This window comes from Sander lucioperca, chromosome 23, assembly GCF_008315115.2.
Source record: "Sander lucioperca isolate FBNREF2018 chromosome 23, SLUC_FBN_1.2, whole genome shotgun sequence".
NCBI lineage: Eukaryota > Metazoa > Chordata > Actinopteri > Perciformes > Percidae > Sander > Sander lucioperca.
Genome location: NC_050195.1, coordinates 19,895,101 through 19,913,923, shown reverse-complemented (window position 1 = coordinate 19,913,923; position 18,823 = coordinate 19,895,101). Strand labels below are relative to the sequence as shown.

The 18,823-nt window shown below is 39.8% G+C and overlaps 1 long non-coding RNA gene across 1 annotated transcript in view; it reads right to left on the bottom strand.

Annotated features, from left to right (window-relative positions):
• LOC116045332 overlaps positions 1-18,567 on the bottom strand; it is a 28,427-nt gene extending 9,860 nt beyond the window's left edge. Inside the window, exon 1 of the long non-coding RNA XR_004103896.2 lies at positions 18,393-18,567. This is a non-coding gene — a long non-coding RNA (uncharacterized LOC116045332). The remainder of the gene's footprint in view (positions 1-18,392) is intronic.
• Positions 18,568-18,823: the final 256 nt, after the last annotated feature.

Sequence of the window (18,823 nt, the reverse complement as noted above, 5' to 3'; positions counted from 1 at the left end):
ATTGCTACTAAACATCTGAATAGTTATTCAACCACAGTACCTTTTTGAACTTTAATATAAATAAAGTTTATGAGAACTGCCTTGTCTTTGAAGTTCATTTATTTTTAATTGACAGCTTTGATATTTTCAATGATGTCAGTTCATCTGGTTAACCCAACCGTGAACCATCTGATGCTGCAGATAATGAAGATATATCTGATTCATCTAAATGTCACAGGGGATTTTGTTTAGTTTTTGTGCCCAGAGGGCAGCAGCTAAAGCTTTGCATGCTGAGAAAGAAACAGAAACAGTTGAGGCACGTTCTTGAAAGATGCCAAAGTGACACGTGACAAATTGAGGAGGAGATCATAAGTCTTATTCACATATCAATAACTGGGGATAATTACAACTCTGAGAGAAATATTTGAAACCAAAGAATATGTTCTCATTTCACGTGGGATTTTACATTTACTGTATGAATGAGTCAAAATGAGTAAGTTGAATAGCATCACATTAACTGTTCCTCTCCCACACTTTAAAAAAGGGTCATAACCTTTCTGACCAGTCTAGACAGTGAACACCAGTCTGTGTTTTCCAACAACAGCGACCAAGATTGTGCCTTAACTGACCTCTCATATCATTACTTTTCACTTTGCGTCCAGAACCTTGTAACCCTTACTCTTACACACCCCAGCATGCCTGTCATTTTGTAGAATATCCAAAAGCTAACCTAGCTTTACAGGACAGTGGAGTGCAAATCCGAGGCACATTAATCAACAACTGGTGGTGGGAAACTCAAGGGACAAACTGGAAGCTGTGGTGTCCTACATTAAAGACGTCTTTGTGATTAATTGCTGCCCTTTCACAATGAAACCAGGTTTGGCTGTGAAGTTTCTTTATGGACATTTAATTCAGTTTCTTTTATCTGGGTTGCAGAAGTTGGAGCATGCCCCCCCCCACCATCCATTTCTTCCGCCGCCTTTGAACTCGCTCAAACATGGAAGGCTAAATATTTACACGTCAGCCCTTGCTTGTTTAATGTTAAAGGCACACTCACACAGCAGAGTAAATGAAAAAAATTAATGAAAAAGCTTTAGACAAAACACCTTCAGTGGCTGATGAGTACCAGGCCACTTTACAGTGCCGGTCCCAAAGGTTCAACCTCCTTTTCAGGGCATGGGAGGCAGCGACCCGGGGTCTGCACGAGGGGGTCTGCACGAGGGGCTCAGCGGAGAAGCAGCCCTGCTGACACTGCTGTCTCTGTGAAAACAGGCGATCTGTGCATTTAGAGTTGGCTCAGGCCCAAAGAGATTAAACGGAGGTGAGCTGGAATACCATGTGAGGGTATTACAGACAAAGAGCCAACTGATCAGCTGCGAGCGTACCATTCACGACCACAAAAGAAGGAGGTCTACAAAGGCATGTAGCGAGGTTTTCTTTTTTCTTGATTGACTGTTCTCTAAATCCTCCCCCAAACAGCGATTGTCCAATCATAGCTTGGCAACCGTAACTAGCTCTGCTAAATGTTGGATTTCCCCGCTTGTCGGAGCGCTGTTGTCTTTTTTATAGTCTTTGAAAACCAAAAGCACAAGAGCGAAAGTGTAAGGAATTAATTGAACACTTACATAATTGTCTGCTCTGTTAGCATGTCTGACTAATTAGCTTACTATCCGTGGTAGTAAGCTAACTAAGCGTTTCTTACAAAGTTGAGGAGCATTTGTTACGTTGTCGGCGTAGCAGCATTACTTGTATTAATTCTACATAAATGAGAGATTTGATTGTGGCTGTCTGGCATTTGAGTAGAAAATATGTTGAATTGAAGAATAGCTCAGGAGGCAGAAGTCCGTGCAAAAAGGGCGGGGTTTTATTAACCAAAAATCACAATAAAATAGAGAAAAATAACAGTCTCACAGCAAGCTGCTATCAACAACAACTCTCCGGCAGTCGAAGCCTAAGTGGCTTTATATACTTCCTCCTGGCCCCACCCTCACTGAACTAAAACAATGGAAAACCAGAGAGGGAAATTTCTACTCAAACCTGATCCCTGCAGGAACATAGCAAACATTTGAATGCCAACAATACCTCAAGGTGAGCAACTATTAATAAAGTCTTCCCCCAAGGATGAACTGTATGCTTCCCCACTAACTAGCCAACAGTGTATGATGATCACACAGACAGAGGAAGAGACTACTGAGCCCTTTCCTCTTCAGATTGCACGAATAAAAAAAAAAATCACAATTAGAAAACCAAGGTTTATACCCACTGCACAGACAAGCACATTAACCTGATTAAGGACAAACATATATTATTGATTAAATTAGAAATAAACCAGCTAATTGATGGCTCCACTGCACAGGTGGCCTGACTGAGCCTAATGACAGGGATTGCTGTAAGAAATGTAGGAAATCTGGACATGTGAAAAGGCAGTGACATAGGTGGTGGCTGATGGAAAAAAGTTATGAAAAAAATATTTTATTTTGATATTTTTAGCATTCTGATGTGTTTCTCAATGACAATTTTCTGATTTATTTCTTCATGTCACTCTTTTTTCTCAGTTTCAAATACAATTTCGATCACTGTTGAGGGTTTGAGGGGAGGGTGTGGGGGCAATAATTGTAGCAAATTATTTGCAAATGTGTGTGGAGAGTTGTGCAACCAACTGTATCTAATTCCGTGTGTGTGTGTGTGTGTGTGTGTGTGTGTGTGTGTAATCAGATTTGTAAATGTGTAAAGGAATCTCTAAATGCATACTGATATTTGTGAATGTGTACAGGAACTTGCAAATGTGTAAAATAATCTGTGTGTGTGTAATTAGATTTGTAAATGTGTAAAATAAATTCCAAGAATCTGCATACAGATTTGCAAGTGTAGAGATTTGTAAATGTGTAGACATATCTGTGAATGTGTACATAGATCTATGTATGCGTAGAGAAATCTGTAAATGCATACATAAATCTGTAAATATGTAGACAAAACTGTGATTGCGTACATAGATATTATTGGCTGAAAAGTCAAAGTATTTTGCTCCAAGAGCTGGAAATACAGATTCATCGTAAGAAGTCATCAGTAACTCATCAGGCCTCTCAAGTGTCTTTTTACACGTGACTCTAGCTACACATCTGCCTGCAGGCTGTATTGCTACCACAGTCTATGATTGCTACTAAGGCAGAGTGCAAGCAGAGTGCTACAGACAAATCAAACCACACACATTTGCCGATCTCTGTCATGGCAGAAGAGCAGCAAAATTCATGTGTAAAAAGACTTCTGTATTTCCAGCGCTTGGAGCTAAATACTTAAACTTTTCAGGCAATAATATATATGTACGCATTTACAGATTTATCTACACGTTTACAAATCTCAATACACTTCAATCTGATGTTTTACATATGACACATACTATTTTTTCATAATACTTTCCATATAATTGCCAATTTTTCTATTTAAATGTATGATTCTTGACTTTTGCAGTGTTTGCTTTATATCTTTTTTGTTTTTGTTTTATGTTTATTGTTATGCACCAAAGTACCATGGTAAATTCATTGTATATGAAAACCTACTTGGCCATCAAGGGCCTAAAAAGCCCCTAAAACAAGTCAGCTGGAAACATTAAAAAGTAAGCAGGAGAAAGTGTTCAACCAACTCATGGAGATAACGTTATCTTAATTAGTTAGCGGCTGTAGCTACAGCTGATAAATCTGAAATCGACAGTTGTCACCTAGAAATGAGAATCCTTCTTTTGTCTGCATCTGTGTAAAATCAATGACATTTTGTTTCAAAAATGACTAAGAATTTCGAGTGGCAAATCTGCTAACATCATCATTGTAAACCGCCTGTGTGCTGTGTAAGAACGGAGCACTAGGCATAGCAACAACAATTAACCCTGTAACCTGTATTTAGTGAACGCCAAATGGTGTCAGAGGTGTGAAAATCTGTTGGCTTTAAGCCGCTTCCATCTGTAGTAGCGCAACCAAAACTGCCCCTGTGACATTTTTCTGCCAATATAAAGCCTCGCTGAGCCAAAATGGGATGGGAAGAGAGTTTTGGTGATATTTTAGATGTGTGCTGCAGGAAAAAAGGGAGGCAGGATTGAAAGAATGAAGACAAAGTGAGTAGTGAGGAAAAAGAGCTGCAAGAGCAGGATTAACTCCACCCTTTTACTCCTAATACCTAATCAGTTTACTTTTAGAGATCTAGCTAATTCTCACAAATGAAGCATCTGTTGCAATTCCCCACTAAGCAGACAAAAAAAGTTCAACTTCCAGGGCAAATAATCAGGGGAAGGAAGCGTAATTAATTAATAAATGTGATCAGCTAAATCGGTCACAAATGCTTTGGACACAGTCTTCAATCAATATAAGGGCCAGTTATAAGACATAAAGAGCCTTTGCTTCATATTCAAAACACCCATGTATAATGGCATGCAATATAGCCCTTACTATAAATGCTTCATGTCATGTTACAGAGTGAAACTAAGCAATCCCATGCCTGGGGGCAGCAATCTAATCTGTGGTGAATCAGCAGCAACTGAAAAATTCCCTCCTGCTTCTCCCCGATAGTGAAAAGAAACAACAGCCATCAGCAGGAAGGAGGAAACAATGTCCAATGTCACCACAGAAGAGAGACGAGGATAAGACATGTTCAATTCTCAAAAATCTGAGGGTTAAAACAAAAGATTCGTACAGTTGTAACAATTAACAGGGAGTTTCTAAACTGTCTTCTCGATCCAAGATGTAGAATTCGTCTCGAATCAGAAACAAACAAAGACAATCTGCTGTGTGAATGAAAGGCTCAGGAGACATGGCGGAGTACAGACGCTTCTGGGACGAGGCATTTTTATTCAGTCTGATGCTGCATTTGTCTCATTTGGCAGAAGCTGGTGATTAGATTGTACAAGTGCATAAGAAAAAACACATTCTGGCACAAAAACACTGAAACCAGAAAATGTTTAATTGGCTTTTACAGCGTTTGGATCGGGCACATGCTACTTGTATCCGACTCAGAAGGTCTTGACCTGAAGCTGTTACTGTCTGAGACGTTCCTGAAACTTAATCCCCTTGGGAGGTGTCTGTCAGTAGATTAAATAGATTATATCTGCATATCGTAGAGAGGACTGGAAGGTTTACATAGTAGCAGAACTGCAAAGTTTTTTTTCTTACAAATTTATTGTTTAAGTCAATGTTTTAAACAAAAATGTCTAAAACTTTCTTGTTTCAGCTTCTCAAATGTGAATCTTTACTGGCTTTCTAAGTTTTCTGTGGTATTAGAACAAATGTCTTCAGGTTTTGGATTGATAGTTGGACAAAACCAGCAATTTAAATACATCAACTTTGGTTTTGGGAACATTTAATGGACATTTTATTTACTTTTTTCTGACGTTTCATAAACCAAACAATGGATTGAGAAAATTGAGACAATGCAAATAATACTTAATTGCAGCCCTAATTTTCATTATCAATTAATTAAAGATGGAGAACTCAACTTAATGTATCGTCAGCCCATCAGTTACTGTGACTGGATGACTGATAAAGGAAACATAGATTTAACTATGACCTTCACCAATTCAGCATATTGGATCGGTATTTACCTACGAATTAATTTGGCTCATTTAGCCCCTACAATGTAAGAAAATAGCAAAATAATGTGACATTTTCTAACACCTGTTTTGTCCAAACAACAGTCCAAAATCCAAAAGATAATCAATTCACAATGATTTCAAAAGAAAAAAGAAGATAGACCTTCACATTTGAGAAGCTTGAACAGAAAATACTTGTAATATTTGTTTGATAAACTACTTAATTATTTTTTCTAAAATTTATTTTAGTCAATTAATTTGTCGTCTTATTCTTTCAACACTTATATGCTGCATAGTTTATGTGAGACGCAGTCCCAAAATATGTCCCGGGTGCCATTTAAAGCGAACATGAAATGGAATTATAATGATGTGGACGAATGTTGCTTTTTAGAGAAGAGAAACTAGGGGTCCTATCTTGCACCCGGCGTAGTGCGGCGCAAAGCCCGACGCAAGTGGCTTTGCTATTTTAAGACCGTCCAGCGCCCACGTCGTTTAAATAGCAAATGCACCTGTGCCCATGGGCGTACTGGTCTTACAGGGAGGTGGGTTCTTGGCGTATTGCTATCTTGAGACAGCGGGAAGTTTTCGCGCCATTGACCAACAAAAACCTGCTCTAAAGTCAATAACGCAGCATTTCATTGTTATTTTAACAGCGCATTACTAAAATGAGCCTAGGCTTATGCACAGCGCGCACACACTGCTTGTTACACACAATCTCAGGGAAGCGCAGCAGCGAACAAACATGAAAAAGATTATAAATAAAAATATTACGGTGCAAATCAGCCATCATAATAATGTGCCAAGGTACAAATGTGCCTGACTTTTAAAGGGAATGGGAGATGGCACTCTGATTGGTTTATTGCATGTTATGCCCAAAACACACCTATGAATTAATGAAGACACTAAGTACAACGCTTTTTAACCATGCACCCGGCGCACAGATCCTTTTTTCCGCTGTTAAACTTGCAAAAGTGGATTTGGACACGTCCTAAACGCACCTGTCATGCGCTTCACGCCGTGTGCCTAGATCGTTAAAATAGGGCCCTTCATGTACTATAGCAGCATAAATAGAACGTCTGCACAAACATACATGTGACGAATTTCTGAGAAACATCACACTACATTAAGATCCTGTAGGATGGCAGCATTAGATCTGTCATTCTGCCAGCGTGTTGTCCTCCTGCAGAGTGGGGACGAAAAAAGAAAAAGAGGGAATATAGCTGACAATAGCGGAGCAATGAGCCGTTGTTTTTTAGAGTAACTTTGTGAAGGTGGACGAGTCACAGAGGTCCCCTGTAGGTCAGGTGGCTGTGCTCAGGAACCTGTTCACTGATTAAGATGAAGGATGCTGAGCGCATAAGGTGCAAACGAGCCGTGGGCCCCAGGGGGCCCATCTGTTGTGGGCAAATAAACGGGGCTTCAGTGAATGGGAAAGCAGCCCTAGTCTTCTCCTGCGAGGCCCAGCAGACAGCTCCATTAATCAGGAGCAGGATGGGCCTGCTGGGCTTGCAGTGACAAGTCAGCAGTGGCACAAACTCTCCTCCTCCTCCTCCTCACACTGTATCTCCATTAGAGGCTGGAGGTGTCGGCTGGCTGCAGCTTCTGTTCCTCTGTTGTCACTCTCGATGTTTTCACAACTGTCCTCCAAGAATATAACTTTTACGGGCTGCCATTAATCCCACCAATAAATAAACATTTGTCTTAGGGGCACCTTTACAGTAGTACTGAGTGACTGAAGGACTTCTGCTTGAATCGGCTTTCTGAAACAGCGAACCCGAAATTAAGAAATTTAGTTTAGAGTTTGACCCGAATTAAGAATGATTCAGTAGTGACTAATGTGTTCATAAAAAAAATAGTCATACTTTACTGAAATGGTCTCACCACAATCATTAGAAATCTTCCCAAGCTAGAGGTACAGATCCCCACAGAGGACTGCAAAATAAATCTGAGGGGGTCACCAGATCATTAAGAGGAGAGAAAGCATTTACAAACAAACAAAAAACAAATTTTTGCTACAAAAAGTTATGTTTATGGATAATTTAGTATTGTAGTAAGTATTAACAGAAGGGTATAAGGATTGCCCCGTGAAAACTTGTTGTACAATCCTGTCTTATAGTACTCTAAACCTCTGTGGCGTCTTATAAGCATTAAAAGGCATTTATGCATTATTAAAAATGGACTAGGACGTTCGTATTTCATCTTCTCACCAGCACCTTTTTGTAATGCAGTGGTCTATTTTCGGACTCAACGCGGCCTTAGCCCCAATTGGCAGACATGTCTCATGCATCTCGAGCAGTAAGATAAGACGTGTCCCCTCAGAAATAGAGTGGGGGGAGGGAAGAGAAGAGCGGAGTGAGAGGGTGCCGGCTGACATGTGGAAAGGAAGATGGAGAAGAACTTTAATAGTATGATTCAGCAGAGGTATCAATTCCCACAGATGGCAAGCTGGCTCCTATTGACTTACATAGGAGGGGAATAAAGAGGCAATCAAAACCACCCCGGGGACAGACAGTCAGCACATCAAAAGGGAGGGGGATCAGTGCGTTCAAGGCTCCCCATCTGATTCAAGTCAGAAAGAACGAAGGCTGGGCTCTGCGAAGTGTGAAGTGAACGTTCTTTAAAATGCCCCAAAATCAAATCAATTAATTTGAAGGCGAGGCACAAAACCTTTAAATGTCACTGTAAACACAAAACTATATATCTTAATATATCTTTCCTGTCTTGAGACGATAGATTCTTCGACTTTGACTGATGTATTGTCGGTTATCTTGCAGACTCCCTCAACTCTATCCCGCCTGCTTCTATTCCTCCAGACAGACAACTCCTGAGTGACAACCCAAGGTCGTCTGAACAGGGACCGAGCTGTATTTGGTGAAGACTAGGTGTCAGAGGATGTCCTGTGACACCTAAACACACTGTAGGACAGCCGCAGACGTGTCTGGTGGTGGTATCTTATAGAAGCCGGCAGCTTTCACACTTTCTCACCAGCTCGCTTTGAATAAAACAAGAGAAGACAGAGGAAAGGTGAGAAAGTTGTTTTCACCTAAAGAAGGAACGACCTGCAAGCCAACGATCTCACCTCTGCACTTACAAAGTTCCTCATTTGGCAAATATGACCATGGCAGGCCAGTCTTGCTCCAAGGAGTGAAGCTACATTAACCTTTTGCAGGGACTTTTAATCAGTCTGATGAATTCTGCAGACAGACAGCAGCCTGACCTCCAACCCCTGATGAGTGATGGAGAGAGTTGGCACTGACAAGACACTATAAATATTTCATCAACGGTGCTTTAATGATCATTAAACTGCACTGTGACCTCCGCTGGTAATGTGATCCTGTGTTGTACTGTCTGGTTCTCTTTGTAATAAATAAGGATGAACTTTCCTGTAAATATAGGCAAAACATTGCAAATATAGCTCAATAAATAAAAGTGAAATGGCAATGCGACAGACGACAGAGTAATGTTCCTGTAATATTTCCAACACAGCTCAAGTCCGAATGTTTGCGGTTACATTTCTGTAAAAGGCTGCAGCAACACAATTTCATTTCTTATGAGTTGAAGATAATACAATTTGTTCAATAAACCACACATTTTTGTGAATGTGCTTTAAGTTTAAGACATTCTCCCCATGTTTCTGAGGCCTAAAGAGGTAAAAATATGATATTTCACATTTCTCATTGTCTTTGTCATTTGTATTTTTTCTCCTGGTTATCATCTCATGACCCCTCAGCCCTCAGATTCATCCCAGGTTGGGAACTACTGGGAGCTATTGAATGCCAAAAAAGCCACTAACGTTGGGTTTATGTGGTAATTCTGGTAACATGTCAAGATTACTCATTTTATGTGTATAGAGTTGGCATGCGTCAGCATCATCGCAACGGCATGTGGGCTTTACCTTTCACTGCTGCGGGCAAACAAAAGGTGTATCTGTCTTGCGCTCCTCCTCTGCTCTGTCAGCTCAACAATGATTATTAAATGTGTGGGCATGTTTCCTTTCAAACTCAAAGTCCTTCCACTAGCACAGTGACAGGACACATAAACACAGTATGTAGGTCAGTCAAACAAACCATTTGTGTCTGTTCTCCCCCCTCCACGGCCAAGGTAAACTGACAGCAAAATCAACCACATTGTTTGCTGACTGTGACTCATCTCACCCGGAGAACCTGGGAAGTGGAGCAGGGTTTGCCTTCTCCTTGATGTTGCCCTCCACGCTAATGTTTGAGTGTGATTGTTTGGTGTGAGCAACCAAACATCTACCTGTCGGGCTGCACCGGCAGTCTGTCTGACAGCAGCTGAGGATCACGTTTCCTCTATCTTATAGTTAATAGTTTATAGCAGTGTCATTTGGTGGCGTAAACTCTGCCATGCTACTTGTAGTGAGCAGAGAAAGCGAAAAGACAGAGATGTCATGCGATGAATTCCATTAAATCCATTCATTTATACGGATAAAACACACGGCATGTACAATTTTCCATTTGATATATAATGGTACAGCCATAGAAAGCGTAGTCGAATATTCCCTCATCTCTGTGTATGGATTTCTGTAATGCACTTAATATAAGTGGGATTCAAGAGGTAAAGACAAGGTAACTCTTAACTGGATATGTCTTTGTAGACCCACATAATGTAGACTAATTATTGTGAATTAACTAATTCTTCCACAGTGAATAAAGGTATTTTTATTTGACAATAATACTAATAAAAGTACACGCTAGACTGCATTCTCTTAGTAAAAACAGATGCGGAATGGTTTATTTTTACCACAAAAAAACAATAAAACCTGACAAAGTTTTAGTAGAAGAGTTGGTGCTTGTTTTAGTTCTGGTTCTTAGATGTCTGAGTGGTGGAAGGCAGCATTTGCTGATTAAACACTTTTTCTTTTCCGTGACATGCTTAAAGTAACAGTTTTTTCATTTACCTGGAGTGCTATTTATGAATCTAGATTGTTTCGGTGTGAGTTGCCCAGTGTTGGAGATATCGGCCATAGTGATGTCTGCCTCCCCTTGAATATAATGGAACTAGACGGCACTGGGCTTGTGGGGCGCAAAATGCCAAAAAAAATTATTTTAAAAACTCAACAGCAATGTCTCTTTCCAGAAATCATGACAAGATAATCCACAGATGTTGTGAGCAGTTTCATGTAGGAACTATTTCCTTTCTACCGAACTACACACGGCAACTATATCACCACACAGAAGTCCCTCGTGGTCAGACATTGCTAGCCTGTGGAGATTAGTTTATACCAAATACTGCTAGCACATCTAAGCTAGCTAACGTTAGACCTGAACATGCCGAAGACGCAATTAATGTTGTCATACGGTTTAGCGGGTGTAGTTTGGTACAAAGACAAAAACATTTTTTGAAGATGAGTACCATTTAGTTATATTCAAGAGAAGGCAAACATCTCCAACACTAGGCAACTCACACTAAAACAAGCTAGATTGATACATAGCACTAAGATGAAAAATATGTTTGTATTTTTATTTTTGAGTGAACTGTCCTCTTAAGTTAAAGTTTTTTTTTCTGCCCCAAATGAGAGGCAACTAAATGCTAACATCAGCATGCTAACATGCCCACAATGAACATGCCAACATGCTAATGTTTAGCAGGAATAATGTTTACCATGTTCAACATATTGTGTTAGCATGCTACCATAGCACTAGTACAGCTCAGACTAAAAAATGTATTAGTTTTTCAGGTCATAAACTGCAATATTGGAGAAATGTAATTGTCAAAATGATCCCCAAAGTTAATACAGTTAATCCTGTATAGGGCACTTGATACCAAAATACATTTTATCATTCCATCCAATAGTTGTGGAAACATTTAACTGAACAACACATTGCAATCTGCTGGTGGTGCCAGAGGAAAGGTCAGTGTGCACTCGGGCACCATAAATGTCTGTAGATGGCAATCCATCCAGTAGTTGTTGAGATATTTCAGTCTGCACTAAAGTGGTGGGCTGACTCACCGCATAGTGTAGCTAAAGGGGAACAAATAGTATAAGCAGTCCCTCAACTAATTGCTTTAAAGATGCAGAATGAATATTTATAATAGAAACAAAGAATGTGACAATACCAGGTTAGGATAATTTTCTAGTCATATATTCAGTTTTAAAACTCCGGGAACATTGAGTTCTGTCCGATGCATAAAGAAGGTCACAGGACATCAGTTTCGTTCACTTGTATGGAGCGACTCAAGGCTGGACATTAGTGTGACTGATTGAAAGACTGAGTCTGTACTTCCTTTTCTGGAGGGAGATGTTAATGTGCACGGACACTGATTGGTGAGTCCTTGGATAGTTTTTCTATTGAGGGTAATTTCTCTTTAACATGTGTACACTTCTACTCCTGCTGAACACGGCCTGTCTCTTTAAACTCAACACTACTACTCTGTAACTTGTAAACATAAGAAACAGACACAGCCTCTCTTGTTTAGTCTCAAAATGCAAATGCTTGGTATTCATGGTATTTTCAATATGCAAGTCACCTGCAGCCAGAGCCATCAATCAAAACTATGACGCCAAGCCATTTCCAGGAATACATTCACATAGGAGTTAAAGTGGTTTGTCCTTCAATAGCAGTTTTTAAGGCTACACCTAATGGTTATTATTATTTATAGATTATTAAGTGTATAAAATGTCAGAATAATAAAACATTCTCATCAAAATATTCCCAGAACACAAGGTGGCATCTTCAAATTGCTTTCAACAGTCTAAAACCTAAAGATTTTCTTCATACAATTATGATTATGTCCTACTGTTGAGTACCAAGATGAACATCATTACGCACAAATCTAATAGGAATGTACAATTTCACACATGCCACAGACTCCTTGCTTTATATACATATATTCCAATCTGTCATGACATGAATTAAAAACGGGAAGTCAGTTACAGCTAAATACCCAAGATAATTATGTCAACGTTTGTTTTACTTCAATATACAACTGTATCTACTGTATACTGCAGTATTCCTCTCCTTCACCAGGACTTGGCTTTAAAAACCTGCCCTCCTCTTGGCCTCCTGTGTGAAGGTCTGCACACAGCACGCTGACGGGAAACCATGTGAGCTATTATCCAGCTGGAGCATCCTGCTTTAATGAGGATCGTCGGTACAATATTGCATTCCCCTGCATTCAAATAGAACAAAAAGGACCAGCTACAGGAGTTTTATTCCATCAGTGCTGCATCTGAAAGTTGATATGTGAGAAAAAAAAAGTCTTGTCAGAATGACTTTCTATGAGACTATGATGGTTGAAAGTGAACGCTACACCTTTGAGAGGGAAACTAATATGCAGTGGTCTTACTGGTAATCTGAAAGAAAACATCAAGCTAAAATAGAAAAGCTTTAAATTAGTTTTTTTAACTGGATATTGAATGTATACATTTTTTTATATTTAAAAAGCATATGAGGTTAGCCAATGACATCATTCACCAGAGGGACCAATACTGTTACATAACAGCCAGACATGGTTGTGAGCTCCCCACACTACTGCTCCAAATGGTCTCTTTCTAAGACTCCATACAGTACTAAGGCCTACTTACTTAAATTTGAGAAAAACATATTAGACAGACAATAATCTCAAGTACGTACATTATTTGCAAACAACAGTGAAGTTGTGAAAAAGATGACGACTAATCTGTACAAGGTAAAAATGTGATGATTTGTAGCCTAGCCCATGACTTCGCGTAAACATACACGCCACTTTCCTAAAGCCAAGTGGCATGTTATCTGTACGCATTTTGAGCTATCCGCGTGTATACAGCGGACAGCAGTCTGCAACGTCACAAGCGTAAACATACACGCCACTTTCTAAAGCCACGTGGCATGTTATCGCAAGGCTACGTGTTATCGTGAGGCTACAGTTGGGTTTAGGAAACGTCACACGGAGGTTGGGTTTAGGAAAAGAAGAACCAGTTGGGTTTAGGAAAAGAACAAACGTGGATAGGAAACATCACACGCGGGACACAAAGGAAACTTCACACGGGGGACACAATCCCCGCTCTCCTGGGTAAAAGTCCTGTAAAAATCCAGTGTTTTACCCATCCTCCACCGCGACCAACCTCCCTATGCGGATTTTCGCCATTTCATACTACTCGTCACACGCAATCGCAAGGTAATGTAAGTCAATAGCGGCCAAACAGCGTTGATAAACACACTAAAAAGCGAGTATGCATCTTGATAACACTATAATAACAATAATGGCATACGAATTGGCATGTCATACATACGCCACTTCATGAGATCAGTCATGAGTGCTTATTAAAGTCAAACTAAAATTATCTATTTTTTGTGTGCAAAGAATCTGTATTGTACATCCTTGATGTGTACTACTTGGTCAAATTATAAATCTAAATCTAACTTTAAGACTTAGCTTAGATTATAAGTGCTCATGCCGTTAGCTGGTCTTTTGTTGTCCCCACAACTGGACAAATTTAAGCAAGAAAGCTAATGCTAGCTAAACCTCCTCCTTCCTATTATCTGGGACGAACATAATGTGTGAGAGCTGTCAATGACTCAGCAGGTTTCTAAAAATAACAAATGCAAAGTAAAGTTTAACAGGAAATAGGGATGTCAATACCAGACATTTAGAGTCGATACCAATACCAGTGAAATTCCACAATTCTCTATATCCAATTCAATACCACGGTAAAAAAACTTCTGGACCCACAGTCCGCTGCTTTAAAGGGGAACTAGGCTGCTTTTTTAGCTTAATTTACCTTGACTGAACAGCTTCGGAGTCATTGGAATGGTTATATGACTTTTTTCGAGTTGAATGGTGCTCATCTCGCTTCCCCCTAGCGCCTGTAAGCGGAAAAACCACCCTTGCAACTTTTGGCCGGCAAGCCGCCGGCCTCAGCGTCAGGAAGTATTGCATAATAACCATAGACGGTTAAAGAAATGAACCAACAGATCCCGTTGGTCTGGACGGAGACCAGTGAAGTATATTAGAAGTACTTTTCCGGTGAGGGCTGAGCATTACTGTGAGCTTCTCGCATAACATTATCCTGAGGTCTGCTGAAACAAGCGCTAACGTTAGCTAATGTCGCCAACAGCTCTATATGAAAAACAATGGCAGAGAGAAACAGTCTTTCTTGCGGTTTGGGAGTTCCAGGTGAACTTGTAAAAGTCGTTGAACCCACCAGAGTCTGCACAGAGATGAGGGAATATTTGACTACTTTTAGTGTTCTTCTTCTTCTTCAGCATTTAATAGCAGACTAGAACACTTTTAGGCGTATAAGCTGGTACGAAAGAATAGCATCCCCGGTAACTACAGTACCTACAGTACACACAGTACCTGCGGTACTGTAGAAAAATCAAGGGGGTAAGCGTCTGTCAACAACCCGTAGCTCCTATGGCGCCATTTTGATGCTAACAAGCACTCACCCGCCGTTAGCATTCCATTGACTGCCATTAATTTTGACGTCACTTTGACAGCAAATAACTTTACATCTGAAGCGTTTAAAGACTTTATTTGTCCATTGTTTATTTCTAAAGAAACACGATAATGTATAAAAGGCTCCGTTACCTTGTATCTCACGTTATGGCTCCGTAGCAGAAGTTTTTGTAAAAATAGGCTAACGATTGTGTCATAACCACGCGACTTACTGTCGCATAGTAGAGGAATTACCGTATAGTACAGGAGAAGCTCGCAGGCAGTTTCGACTTACGTTAGCTGTTTAAGTTTAATTACTAATATTAACTAGAGTGGAATACAAACATAACAGCACCATGTGTCCTTCCAAATGTTGAATGTTGTGAAAGGGACAGACAGCTTAAATTGCTAACCAGCGTTGCTTGTCAACGTTTTACACTACACAGGGCTAGTTCAGTGGGTATGGCACCACGGAACTGTTGCCATGGAAAATACCCACCCAGATGTTTGAAGCTACATGCTAATTCCACACATAAGTCTAAAAAAAGGTTTGAAAAGAATTTACATAATAGCTGCAGTATCATTATAGTTTATATTTCTTTGCACAAAAAACTCACACTTTAGTTCTATGTTAAGTATATGGTGGTGTTGCATTTAAGAGGACATGTGTCACATTCCTCAACAACATACTCCTAGATACTCTCACATGGTAAAAGGAAAACACTGTGCAGGCAAGACGCTGGCAGCCAAACAGAGGTTGTCACCGCCAATAAAAACACACGGACAGCTCAGAAACAGAGCATGCAAATGAGGCAGCGTATTCCCAAAGAGGAAAGTGATGTCATAAGATAATAATGATGCTGTAAAAAGTGCCACAGCCAGAGAGAAAAGTCTAGCTGGCTACAGTTCTGTCTTCAGGAGTATGAACCGCTTTAATCTAGTCCAGCTCTGAAAAACACAGATTACATAAGAGCAGACCTCCATGTATTCCTGGGCCTCTAAAGTATCTGAAAAATATGTGTGCAGTCATTGTGGCGAGGCAGTGAAGTTTGGCTCAGTGTAAGTTTGACTGGAAAACACAGATCTCTCAGATAAACTCTTACATACACAACTTTACTGCAAAGTGTCAGACAAGCTGAACGCTGATGTAATCATAGCAATGCAGAAAGCAAAATTCCCTACCCTACTCGAGAATTAGCAATGGATCTATGGACATGACTCAACTGTATTCATCAATATCTCTCTAGAAGACTCACCTTTTTACATGAAATAACTACAACATTTAAAGCTTTTGATAATAGGTAATCATCATTGACATTTATCAAGTAAAAATGCCAAATATGTTGTGTTTCCAGCTTCTCAGATATGAGGATTTGCTTCTTTTCTCAGTTTAACATCACTGTAACTTGAATATCTTTGTGTTTTGGATTGTTCGTCAGACAAAACAAGACATTTGTGATAGTGATGGTCCTTTTTATGTACTTTCTAACATTGTATAGACTGAATGATTAGAATTCATTCACAAGATTAGTTGATAATGAGAACAATCATTCGTTTCAGCCCAGCCCCAGTTTCTCCCTCTGATGAGTCACAGAGTTAAAGCGTTTGTTTATCTTAAAAGATAAATAAGCGATGATCCAGAATCTGAAAGCTGATTAAATATGAATCATGATTCTGTTACTGTATTGCATATTTTTACGCCTAAAATGTTTTCACAAACTGTTCAGCTTTAATTTGAGAAAGTTTGTGACCAGGCCGCCATGTTTTTCCTGCTTCAAAACAGACCAAGCACCGCCCCAACTTGCATGTGTCGCTTAGCGCTAGCCATTGCTCTGATTGGTTGTAGGTCTATTCAATTGCGTGCAGAGGCATTTAGGTTTGCACCGTTGATAACGCTCCTTGGAAATCCAAAATGAACTAAGAGGTTTGAGACTAATACGCATCTGTGAATAGGTCTGGCTAGCTGTGACCAGTAGTGAAGTAAAGAAGTTAAAAAAAATGTCCCTCTGAAATGTAGTGGAGTAGAAGAAGAAAGTGGCATGAAAAGAAAATACTCAAGTAAAGTACAAGTAGGCCTACCTCAAATGTGTACTTGAGTAAATGTTCTTACTTACATTCACTGCATTAGAGGAATAAACTGGGGCTAGTTCCATCCCTACAAACCTCTACATCAGGTACAGTAGAATAGTTCTTCTACCTGACACTGAGCCAGTGTGGACTTAAAAAGTTGAACTCAATTCATGTAATTAAGTATGAAATATTAACAGGAGCAATTAAAAAGATCATCGATGCAAGCTACTGAAATACTGTGGGTCATTTTGCAAAAATGAAAAGCTCTCCGGATACTGTCGATGACCCAGGAAGCATGATTTCTGTACTGTAGGTGTTTTGCAGGTGAAAACATATTTAAGGTTAAGGTAAAAACTGGGGTAAACGCCAGTGTGTAACAGTGAAATACAGCCCCAGAAATGTGGTTTAAAACAGCGGTTATTTGTAACCAAGACTCATACAACATTTTTACTTTGAACCCAAATCGAACCCAGTTTTAATGTAAAATGCCTCACTGTAGATGTTTTTTGATGATCCTAGATTCTTTTCCCTCAAAATTACATCATCTCCACACAGGGATTCAGTGTTATCCTGGACAAAAACTTCAGGAGGGTAGATGCCCGTTGTCATGGAGGCTTGAACCCAGGTCAGCCAGTTACAGCAAACTTCCCCTGCTCACAATACACCGTCCTCCCCACCCAGAAAGTCCACACGATGAATCCACACTAATCCCATCTTTTGTGGTTCTCCCATGTCTCAGTGTGACTGTACCTCATGTCTCCATCATCTCTGCTTAAAACTGCTTTTGATGTGTATTCACAGGCCAGGAAAATACAAATATATTGTTAAGAAATATTCCTTTGTTGCACACAAGCAAGCTGCACATAAAAATGCTTATAAATTCAAGATAAGGGAGCCGTGAGCACTACCTGATGCTATCACAGATGCCTTTAATCATCTTTTGTTATGATCACTGTACCATCACACTGACAGCAGACATAAAACAATGCTTGAAGCAGCTCTACACGTTGTGCTCCGTGGAGAATAAAGGCTTGGAAAATAAACAGTAACATAAAACATTAAGCAAGCATCATCAACAACAGACTAACAGAACATGCATGCAAACATCTCCAGTAGTATTATTAACAGGAGTTGGACAGACAATAGAGAAGCCATACGAAAATAACACTTGTCCTGAGATAGTTTCAGACAGCTTTTACATTCACATCACACTAAAACTCCATTACATGCCCACAGCGAATATTGCTCCTTTAAATCAAGTTTACTTCAGACACATTGAAAGATAAAGAGATTTTACTGCATGATAACATCACGTCTATTAATCAGTGTATAATTAAACAATTAGTTAAAAATGATGAATGCAATCGATAGAAGACACATAAAGAGCTCTTACCGCTTTAATTTCAGTTTTTGTTGCTGCTTTGTCGCTTTTATATTCCTTTTTTCTCATGATGAGTCGCGCGTCTCACAGACACAAATCTCGACCTCACTTCCATGTGCTCGCGACCAGGACCACGCGCTCAGGGGAGCGCTCGGGATACGGCGCGTGACGTCACGGCGAGACTGGAAAGCCGGTCGAAAAATCGGCACAATATCAACAATAAATAATACAGTTATAATTACGACATAATGCAGAGACGTAACTATATGTCGTAGCCTACTTCACTGCCACTGGGATGTTAGAGTTGTTTATATTTGCTATTATTTATACATTTACTTTGTTTACTTTATTCACACAAAGACACAGTCTACATTTGATAGTTTGTTGTCCAAAAACACACATACTCATTCAATTAAGGGATTATTGGATCATAATCACAATCA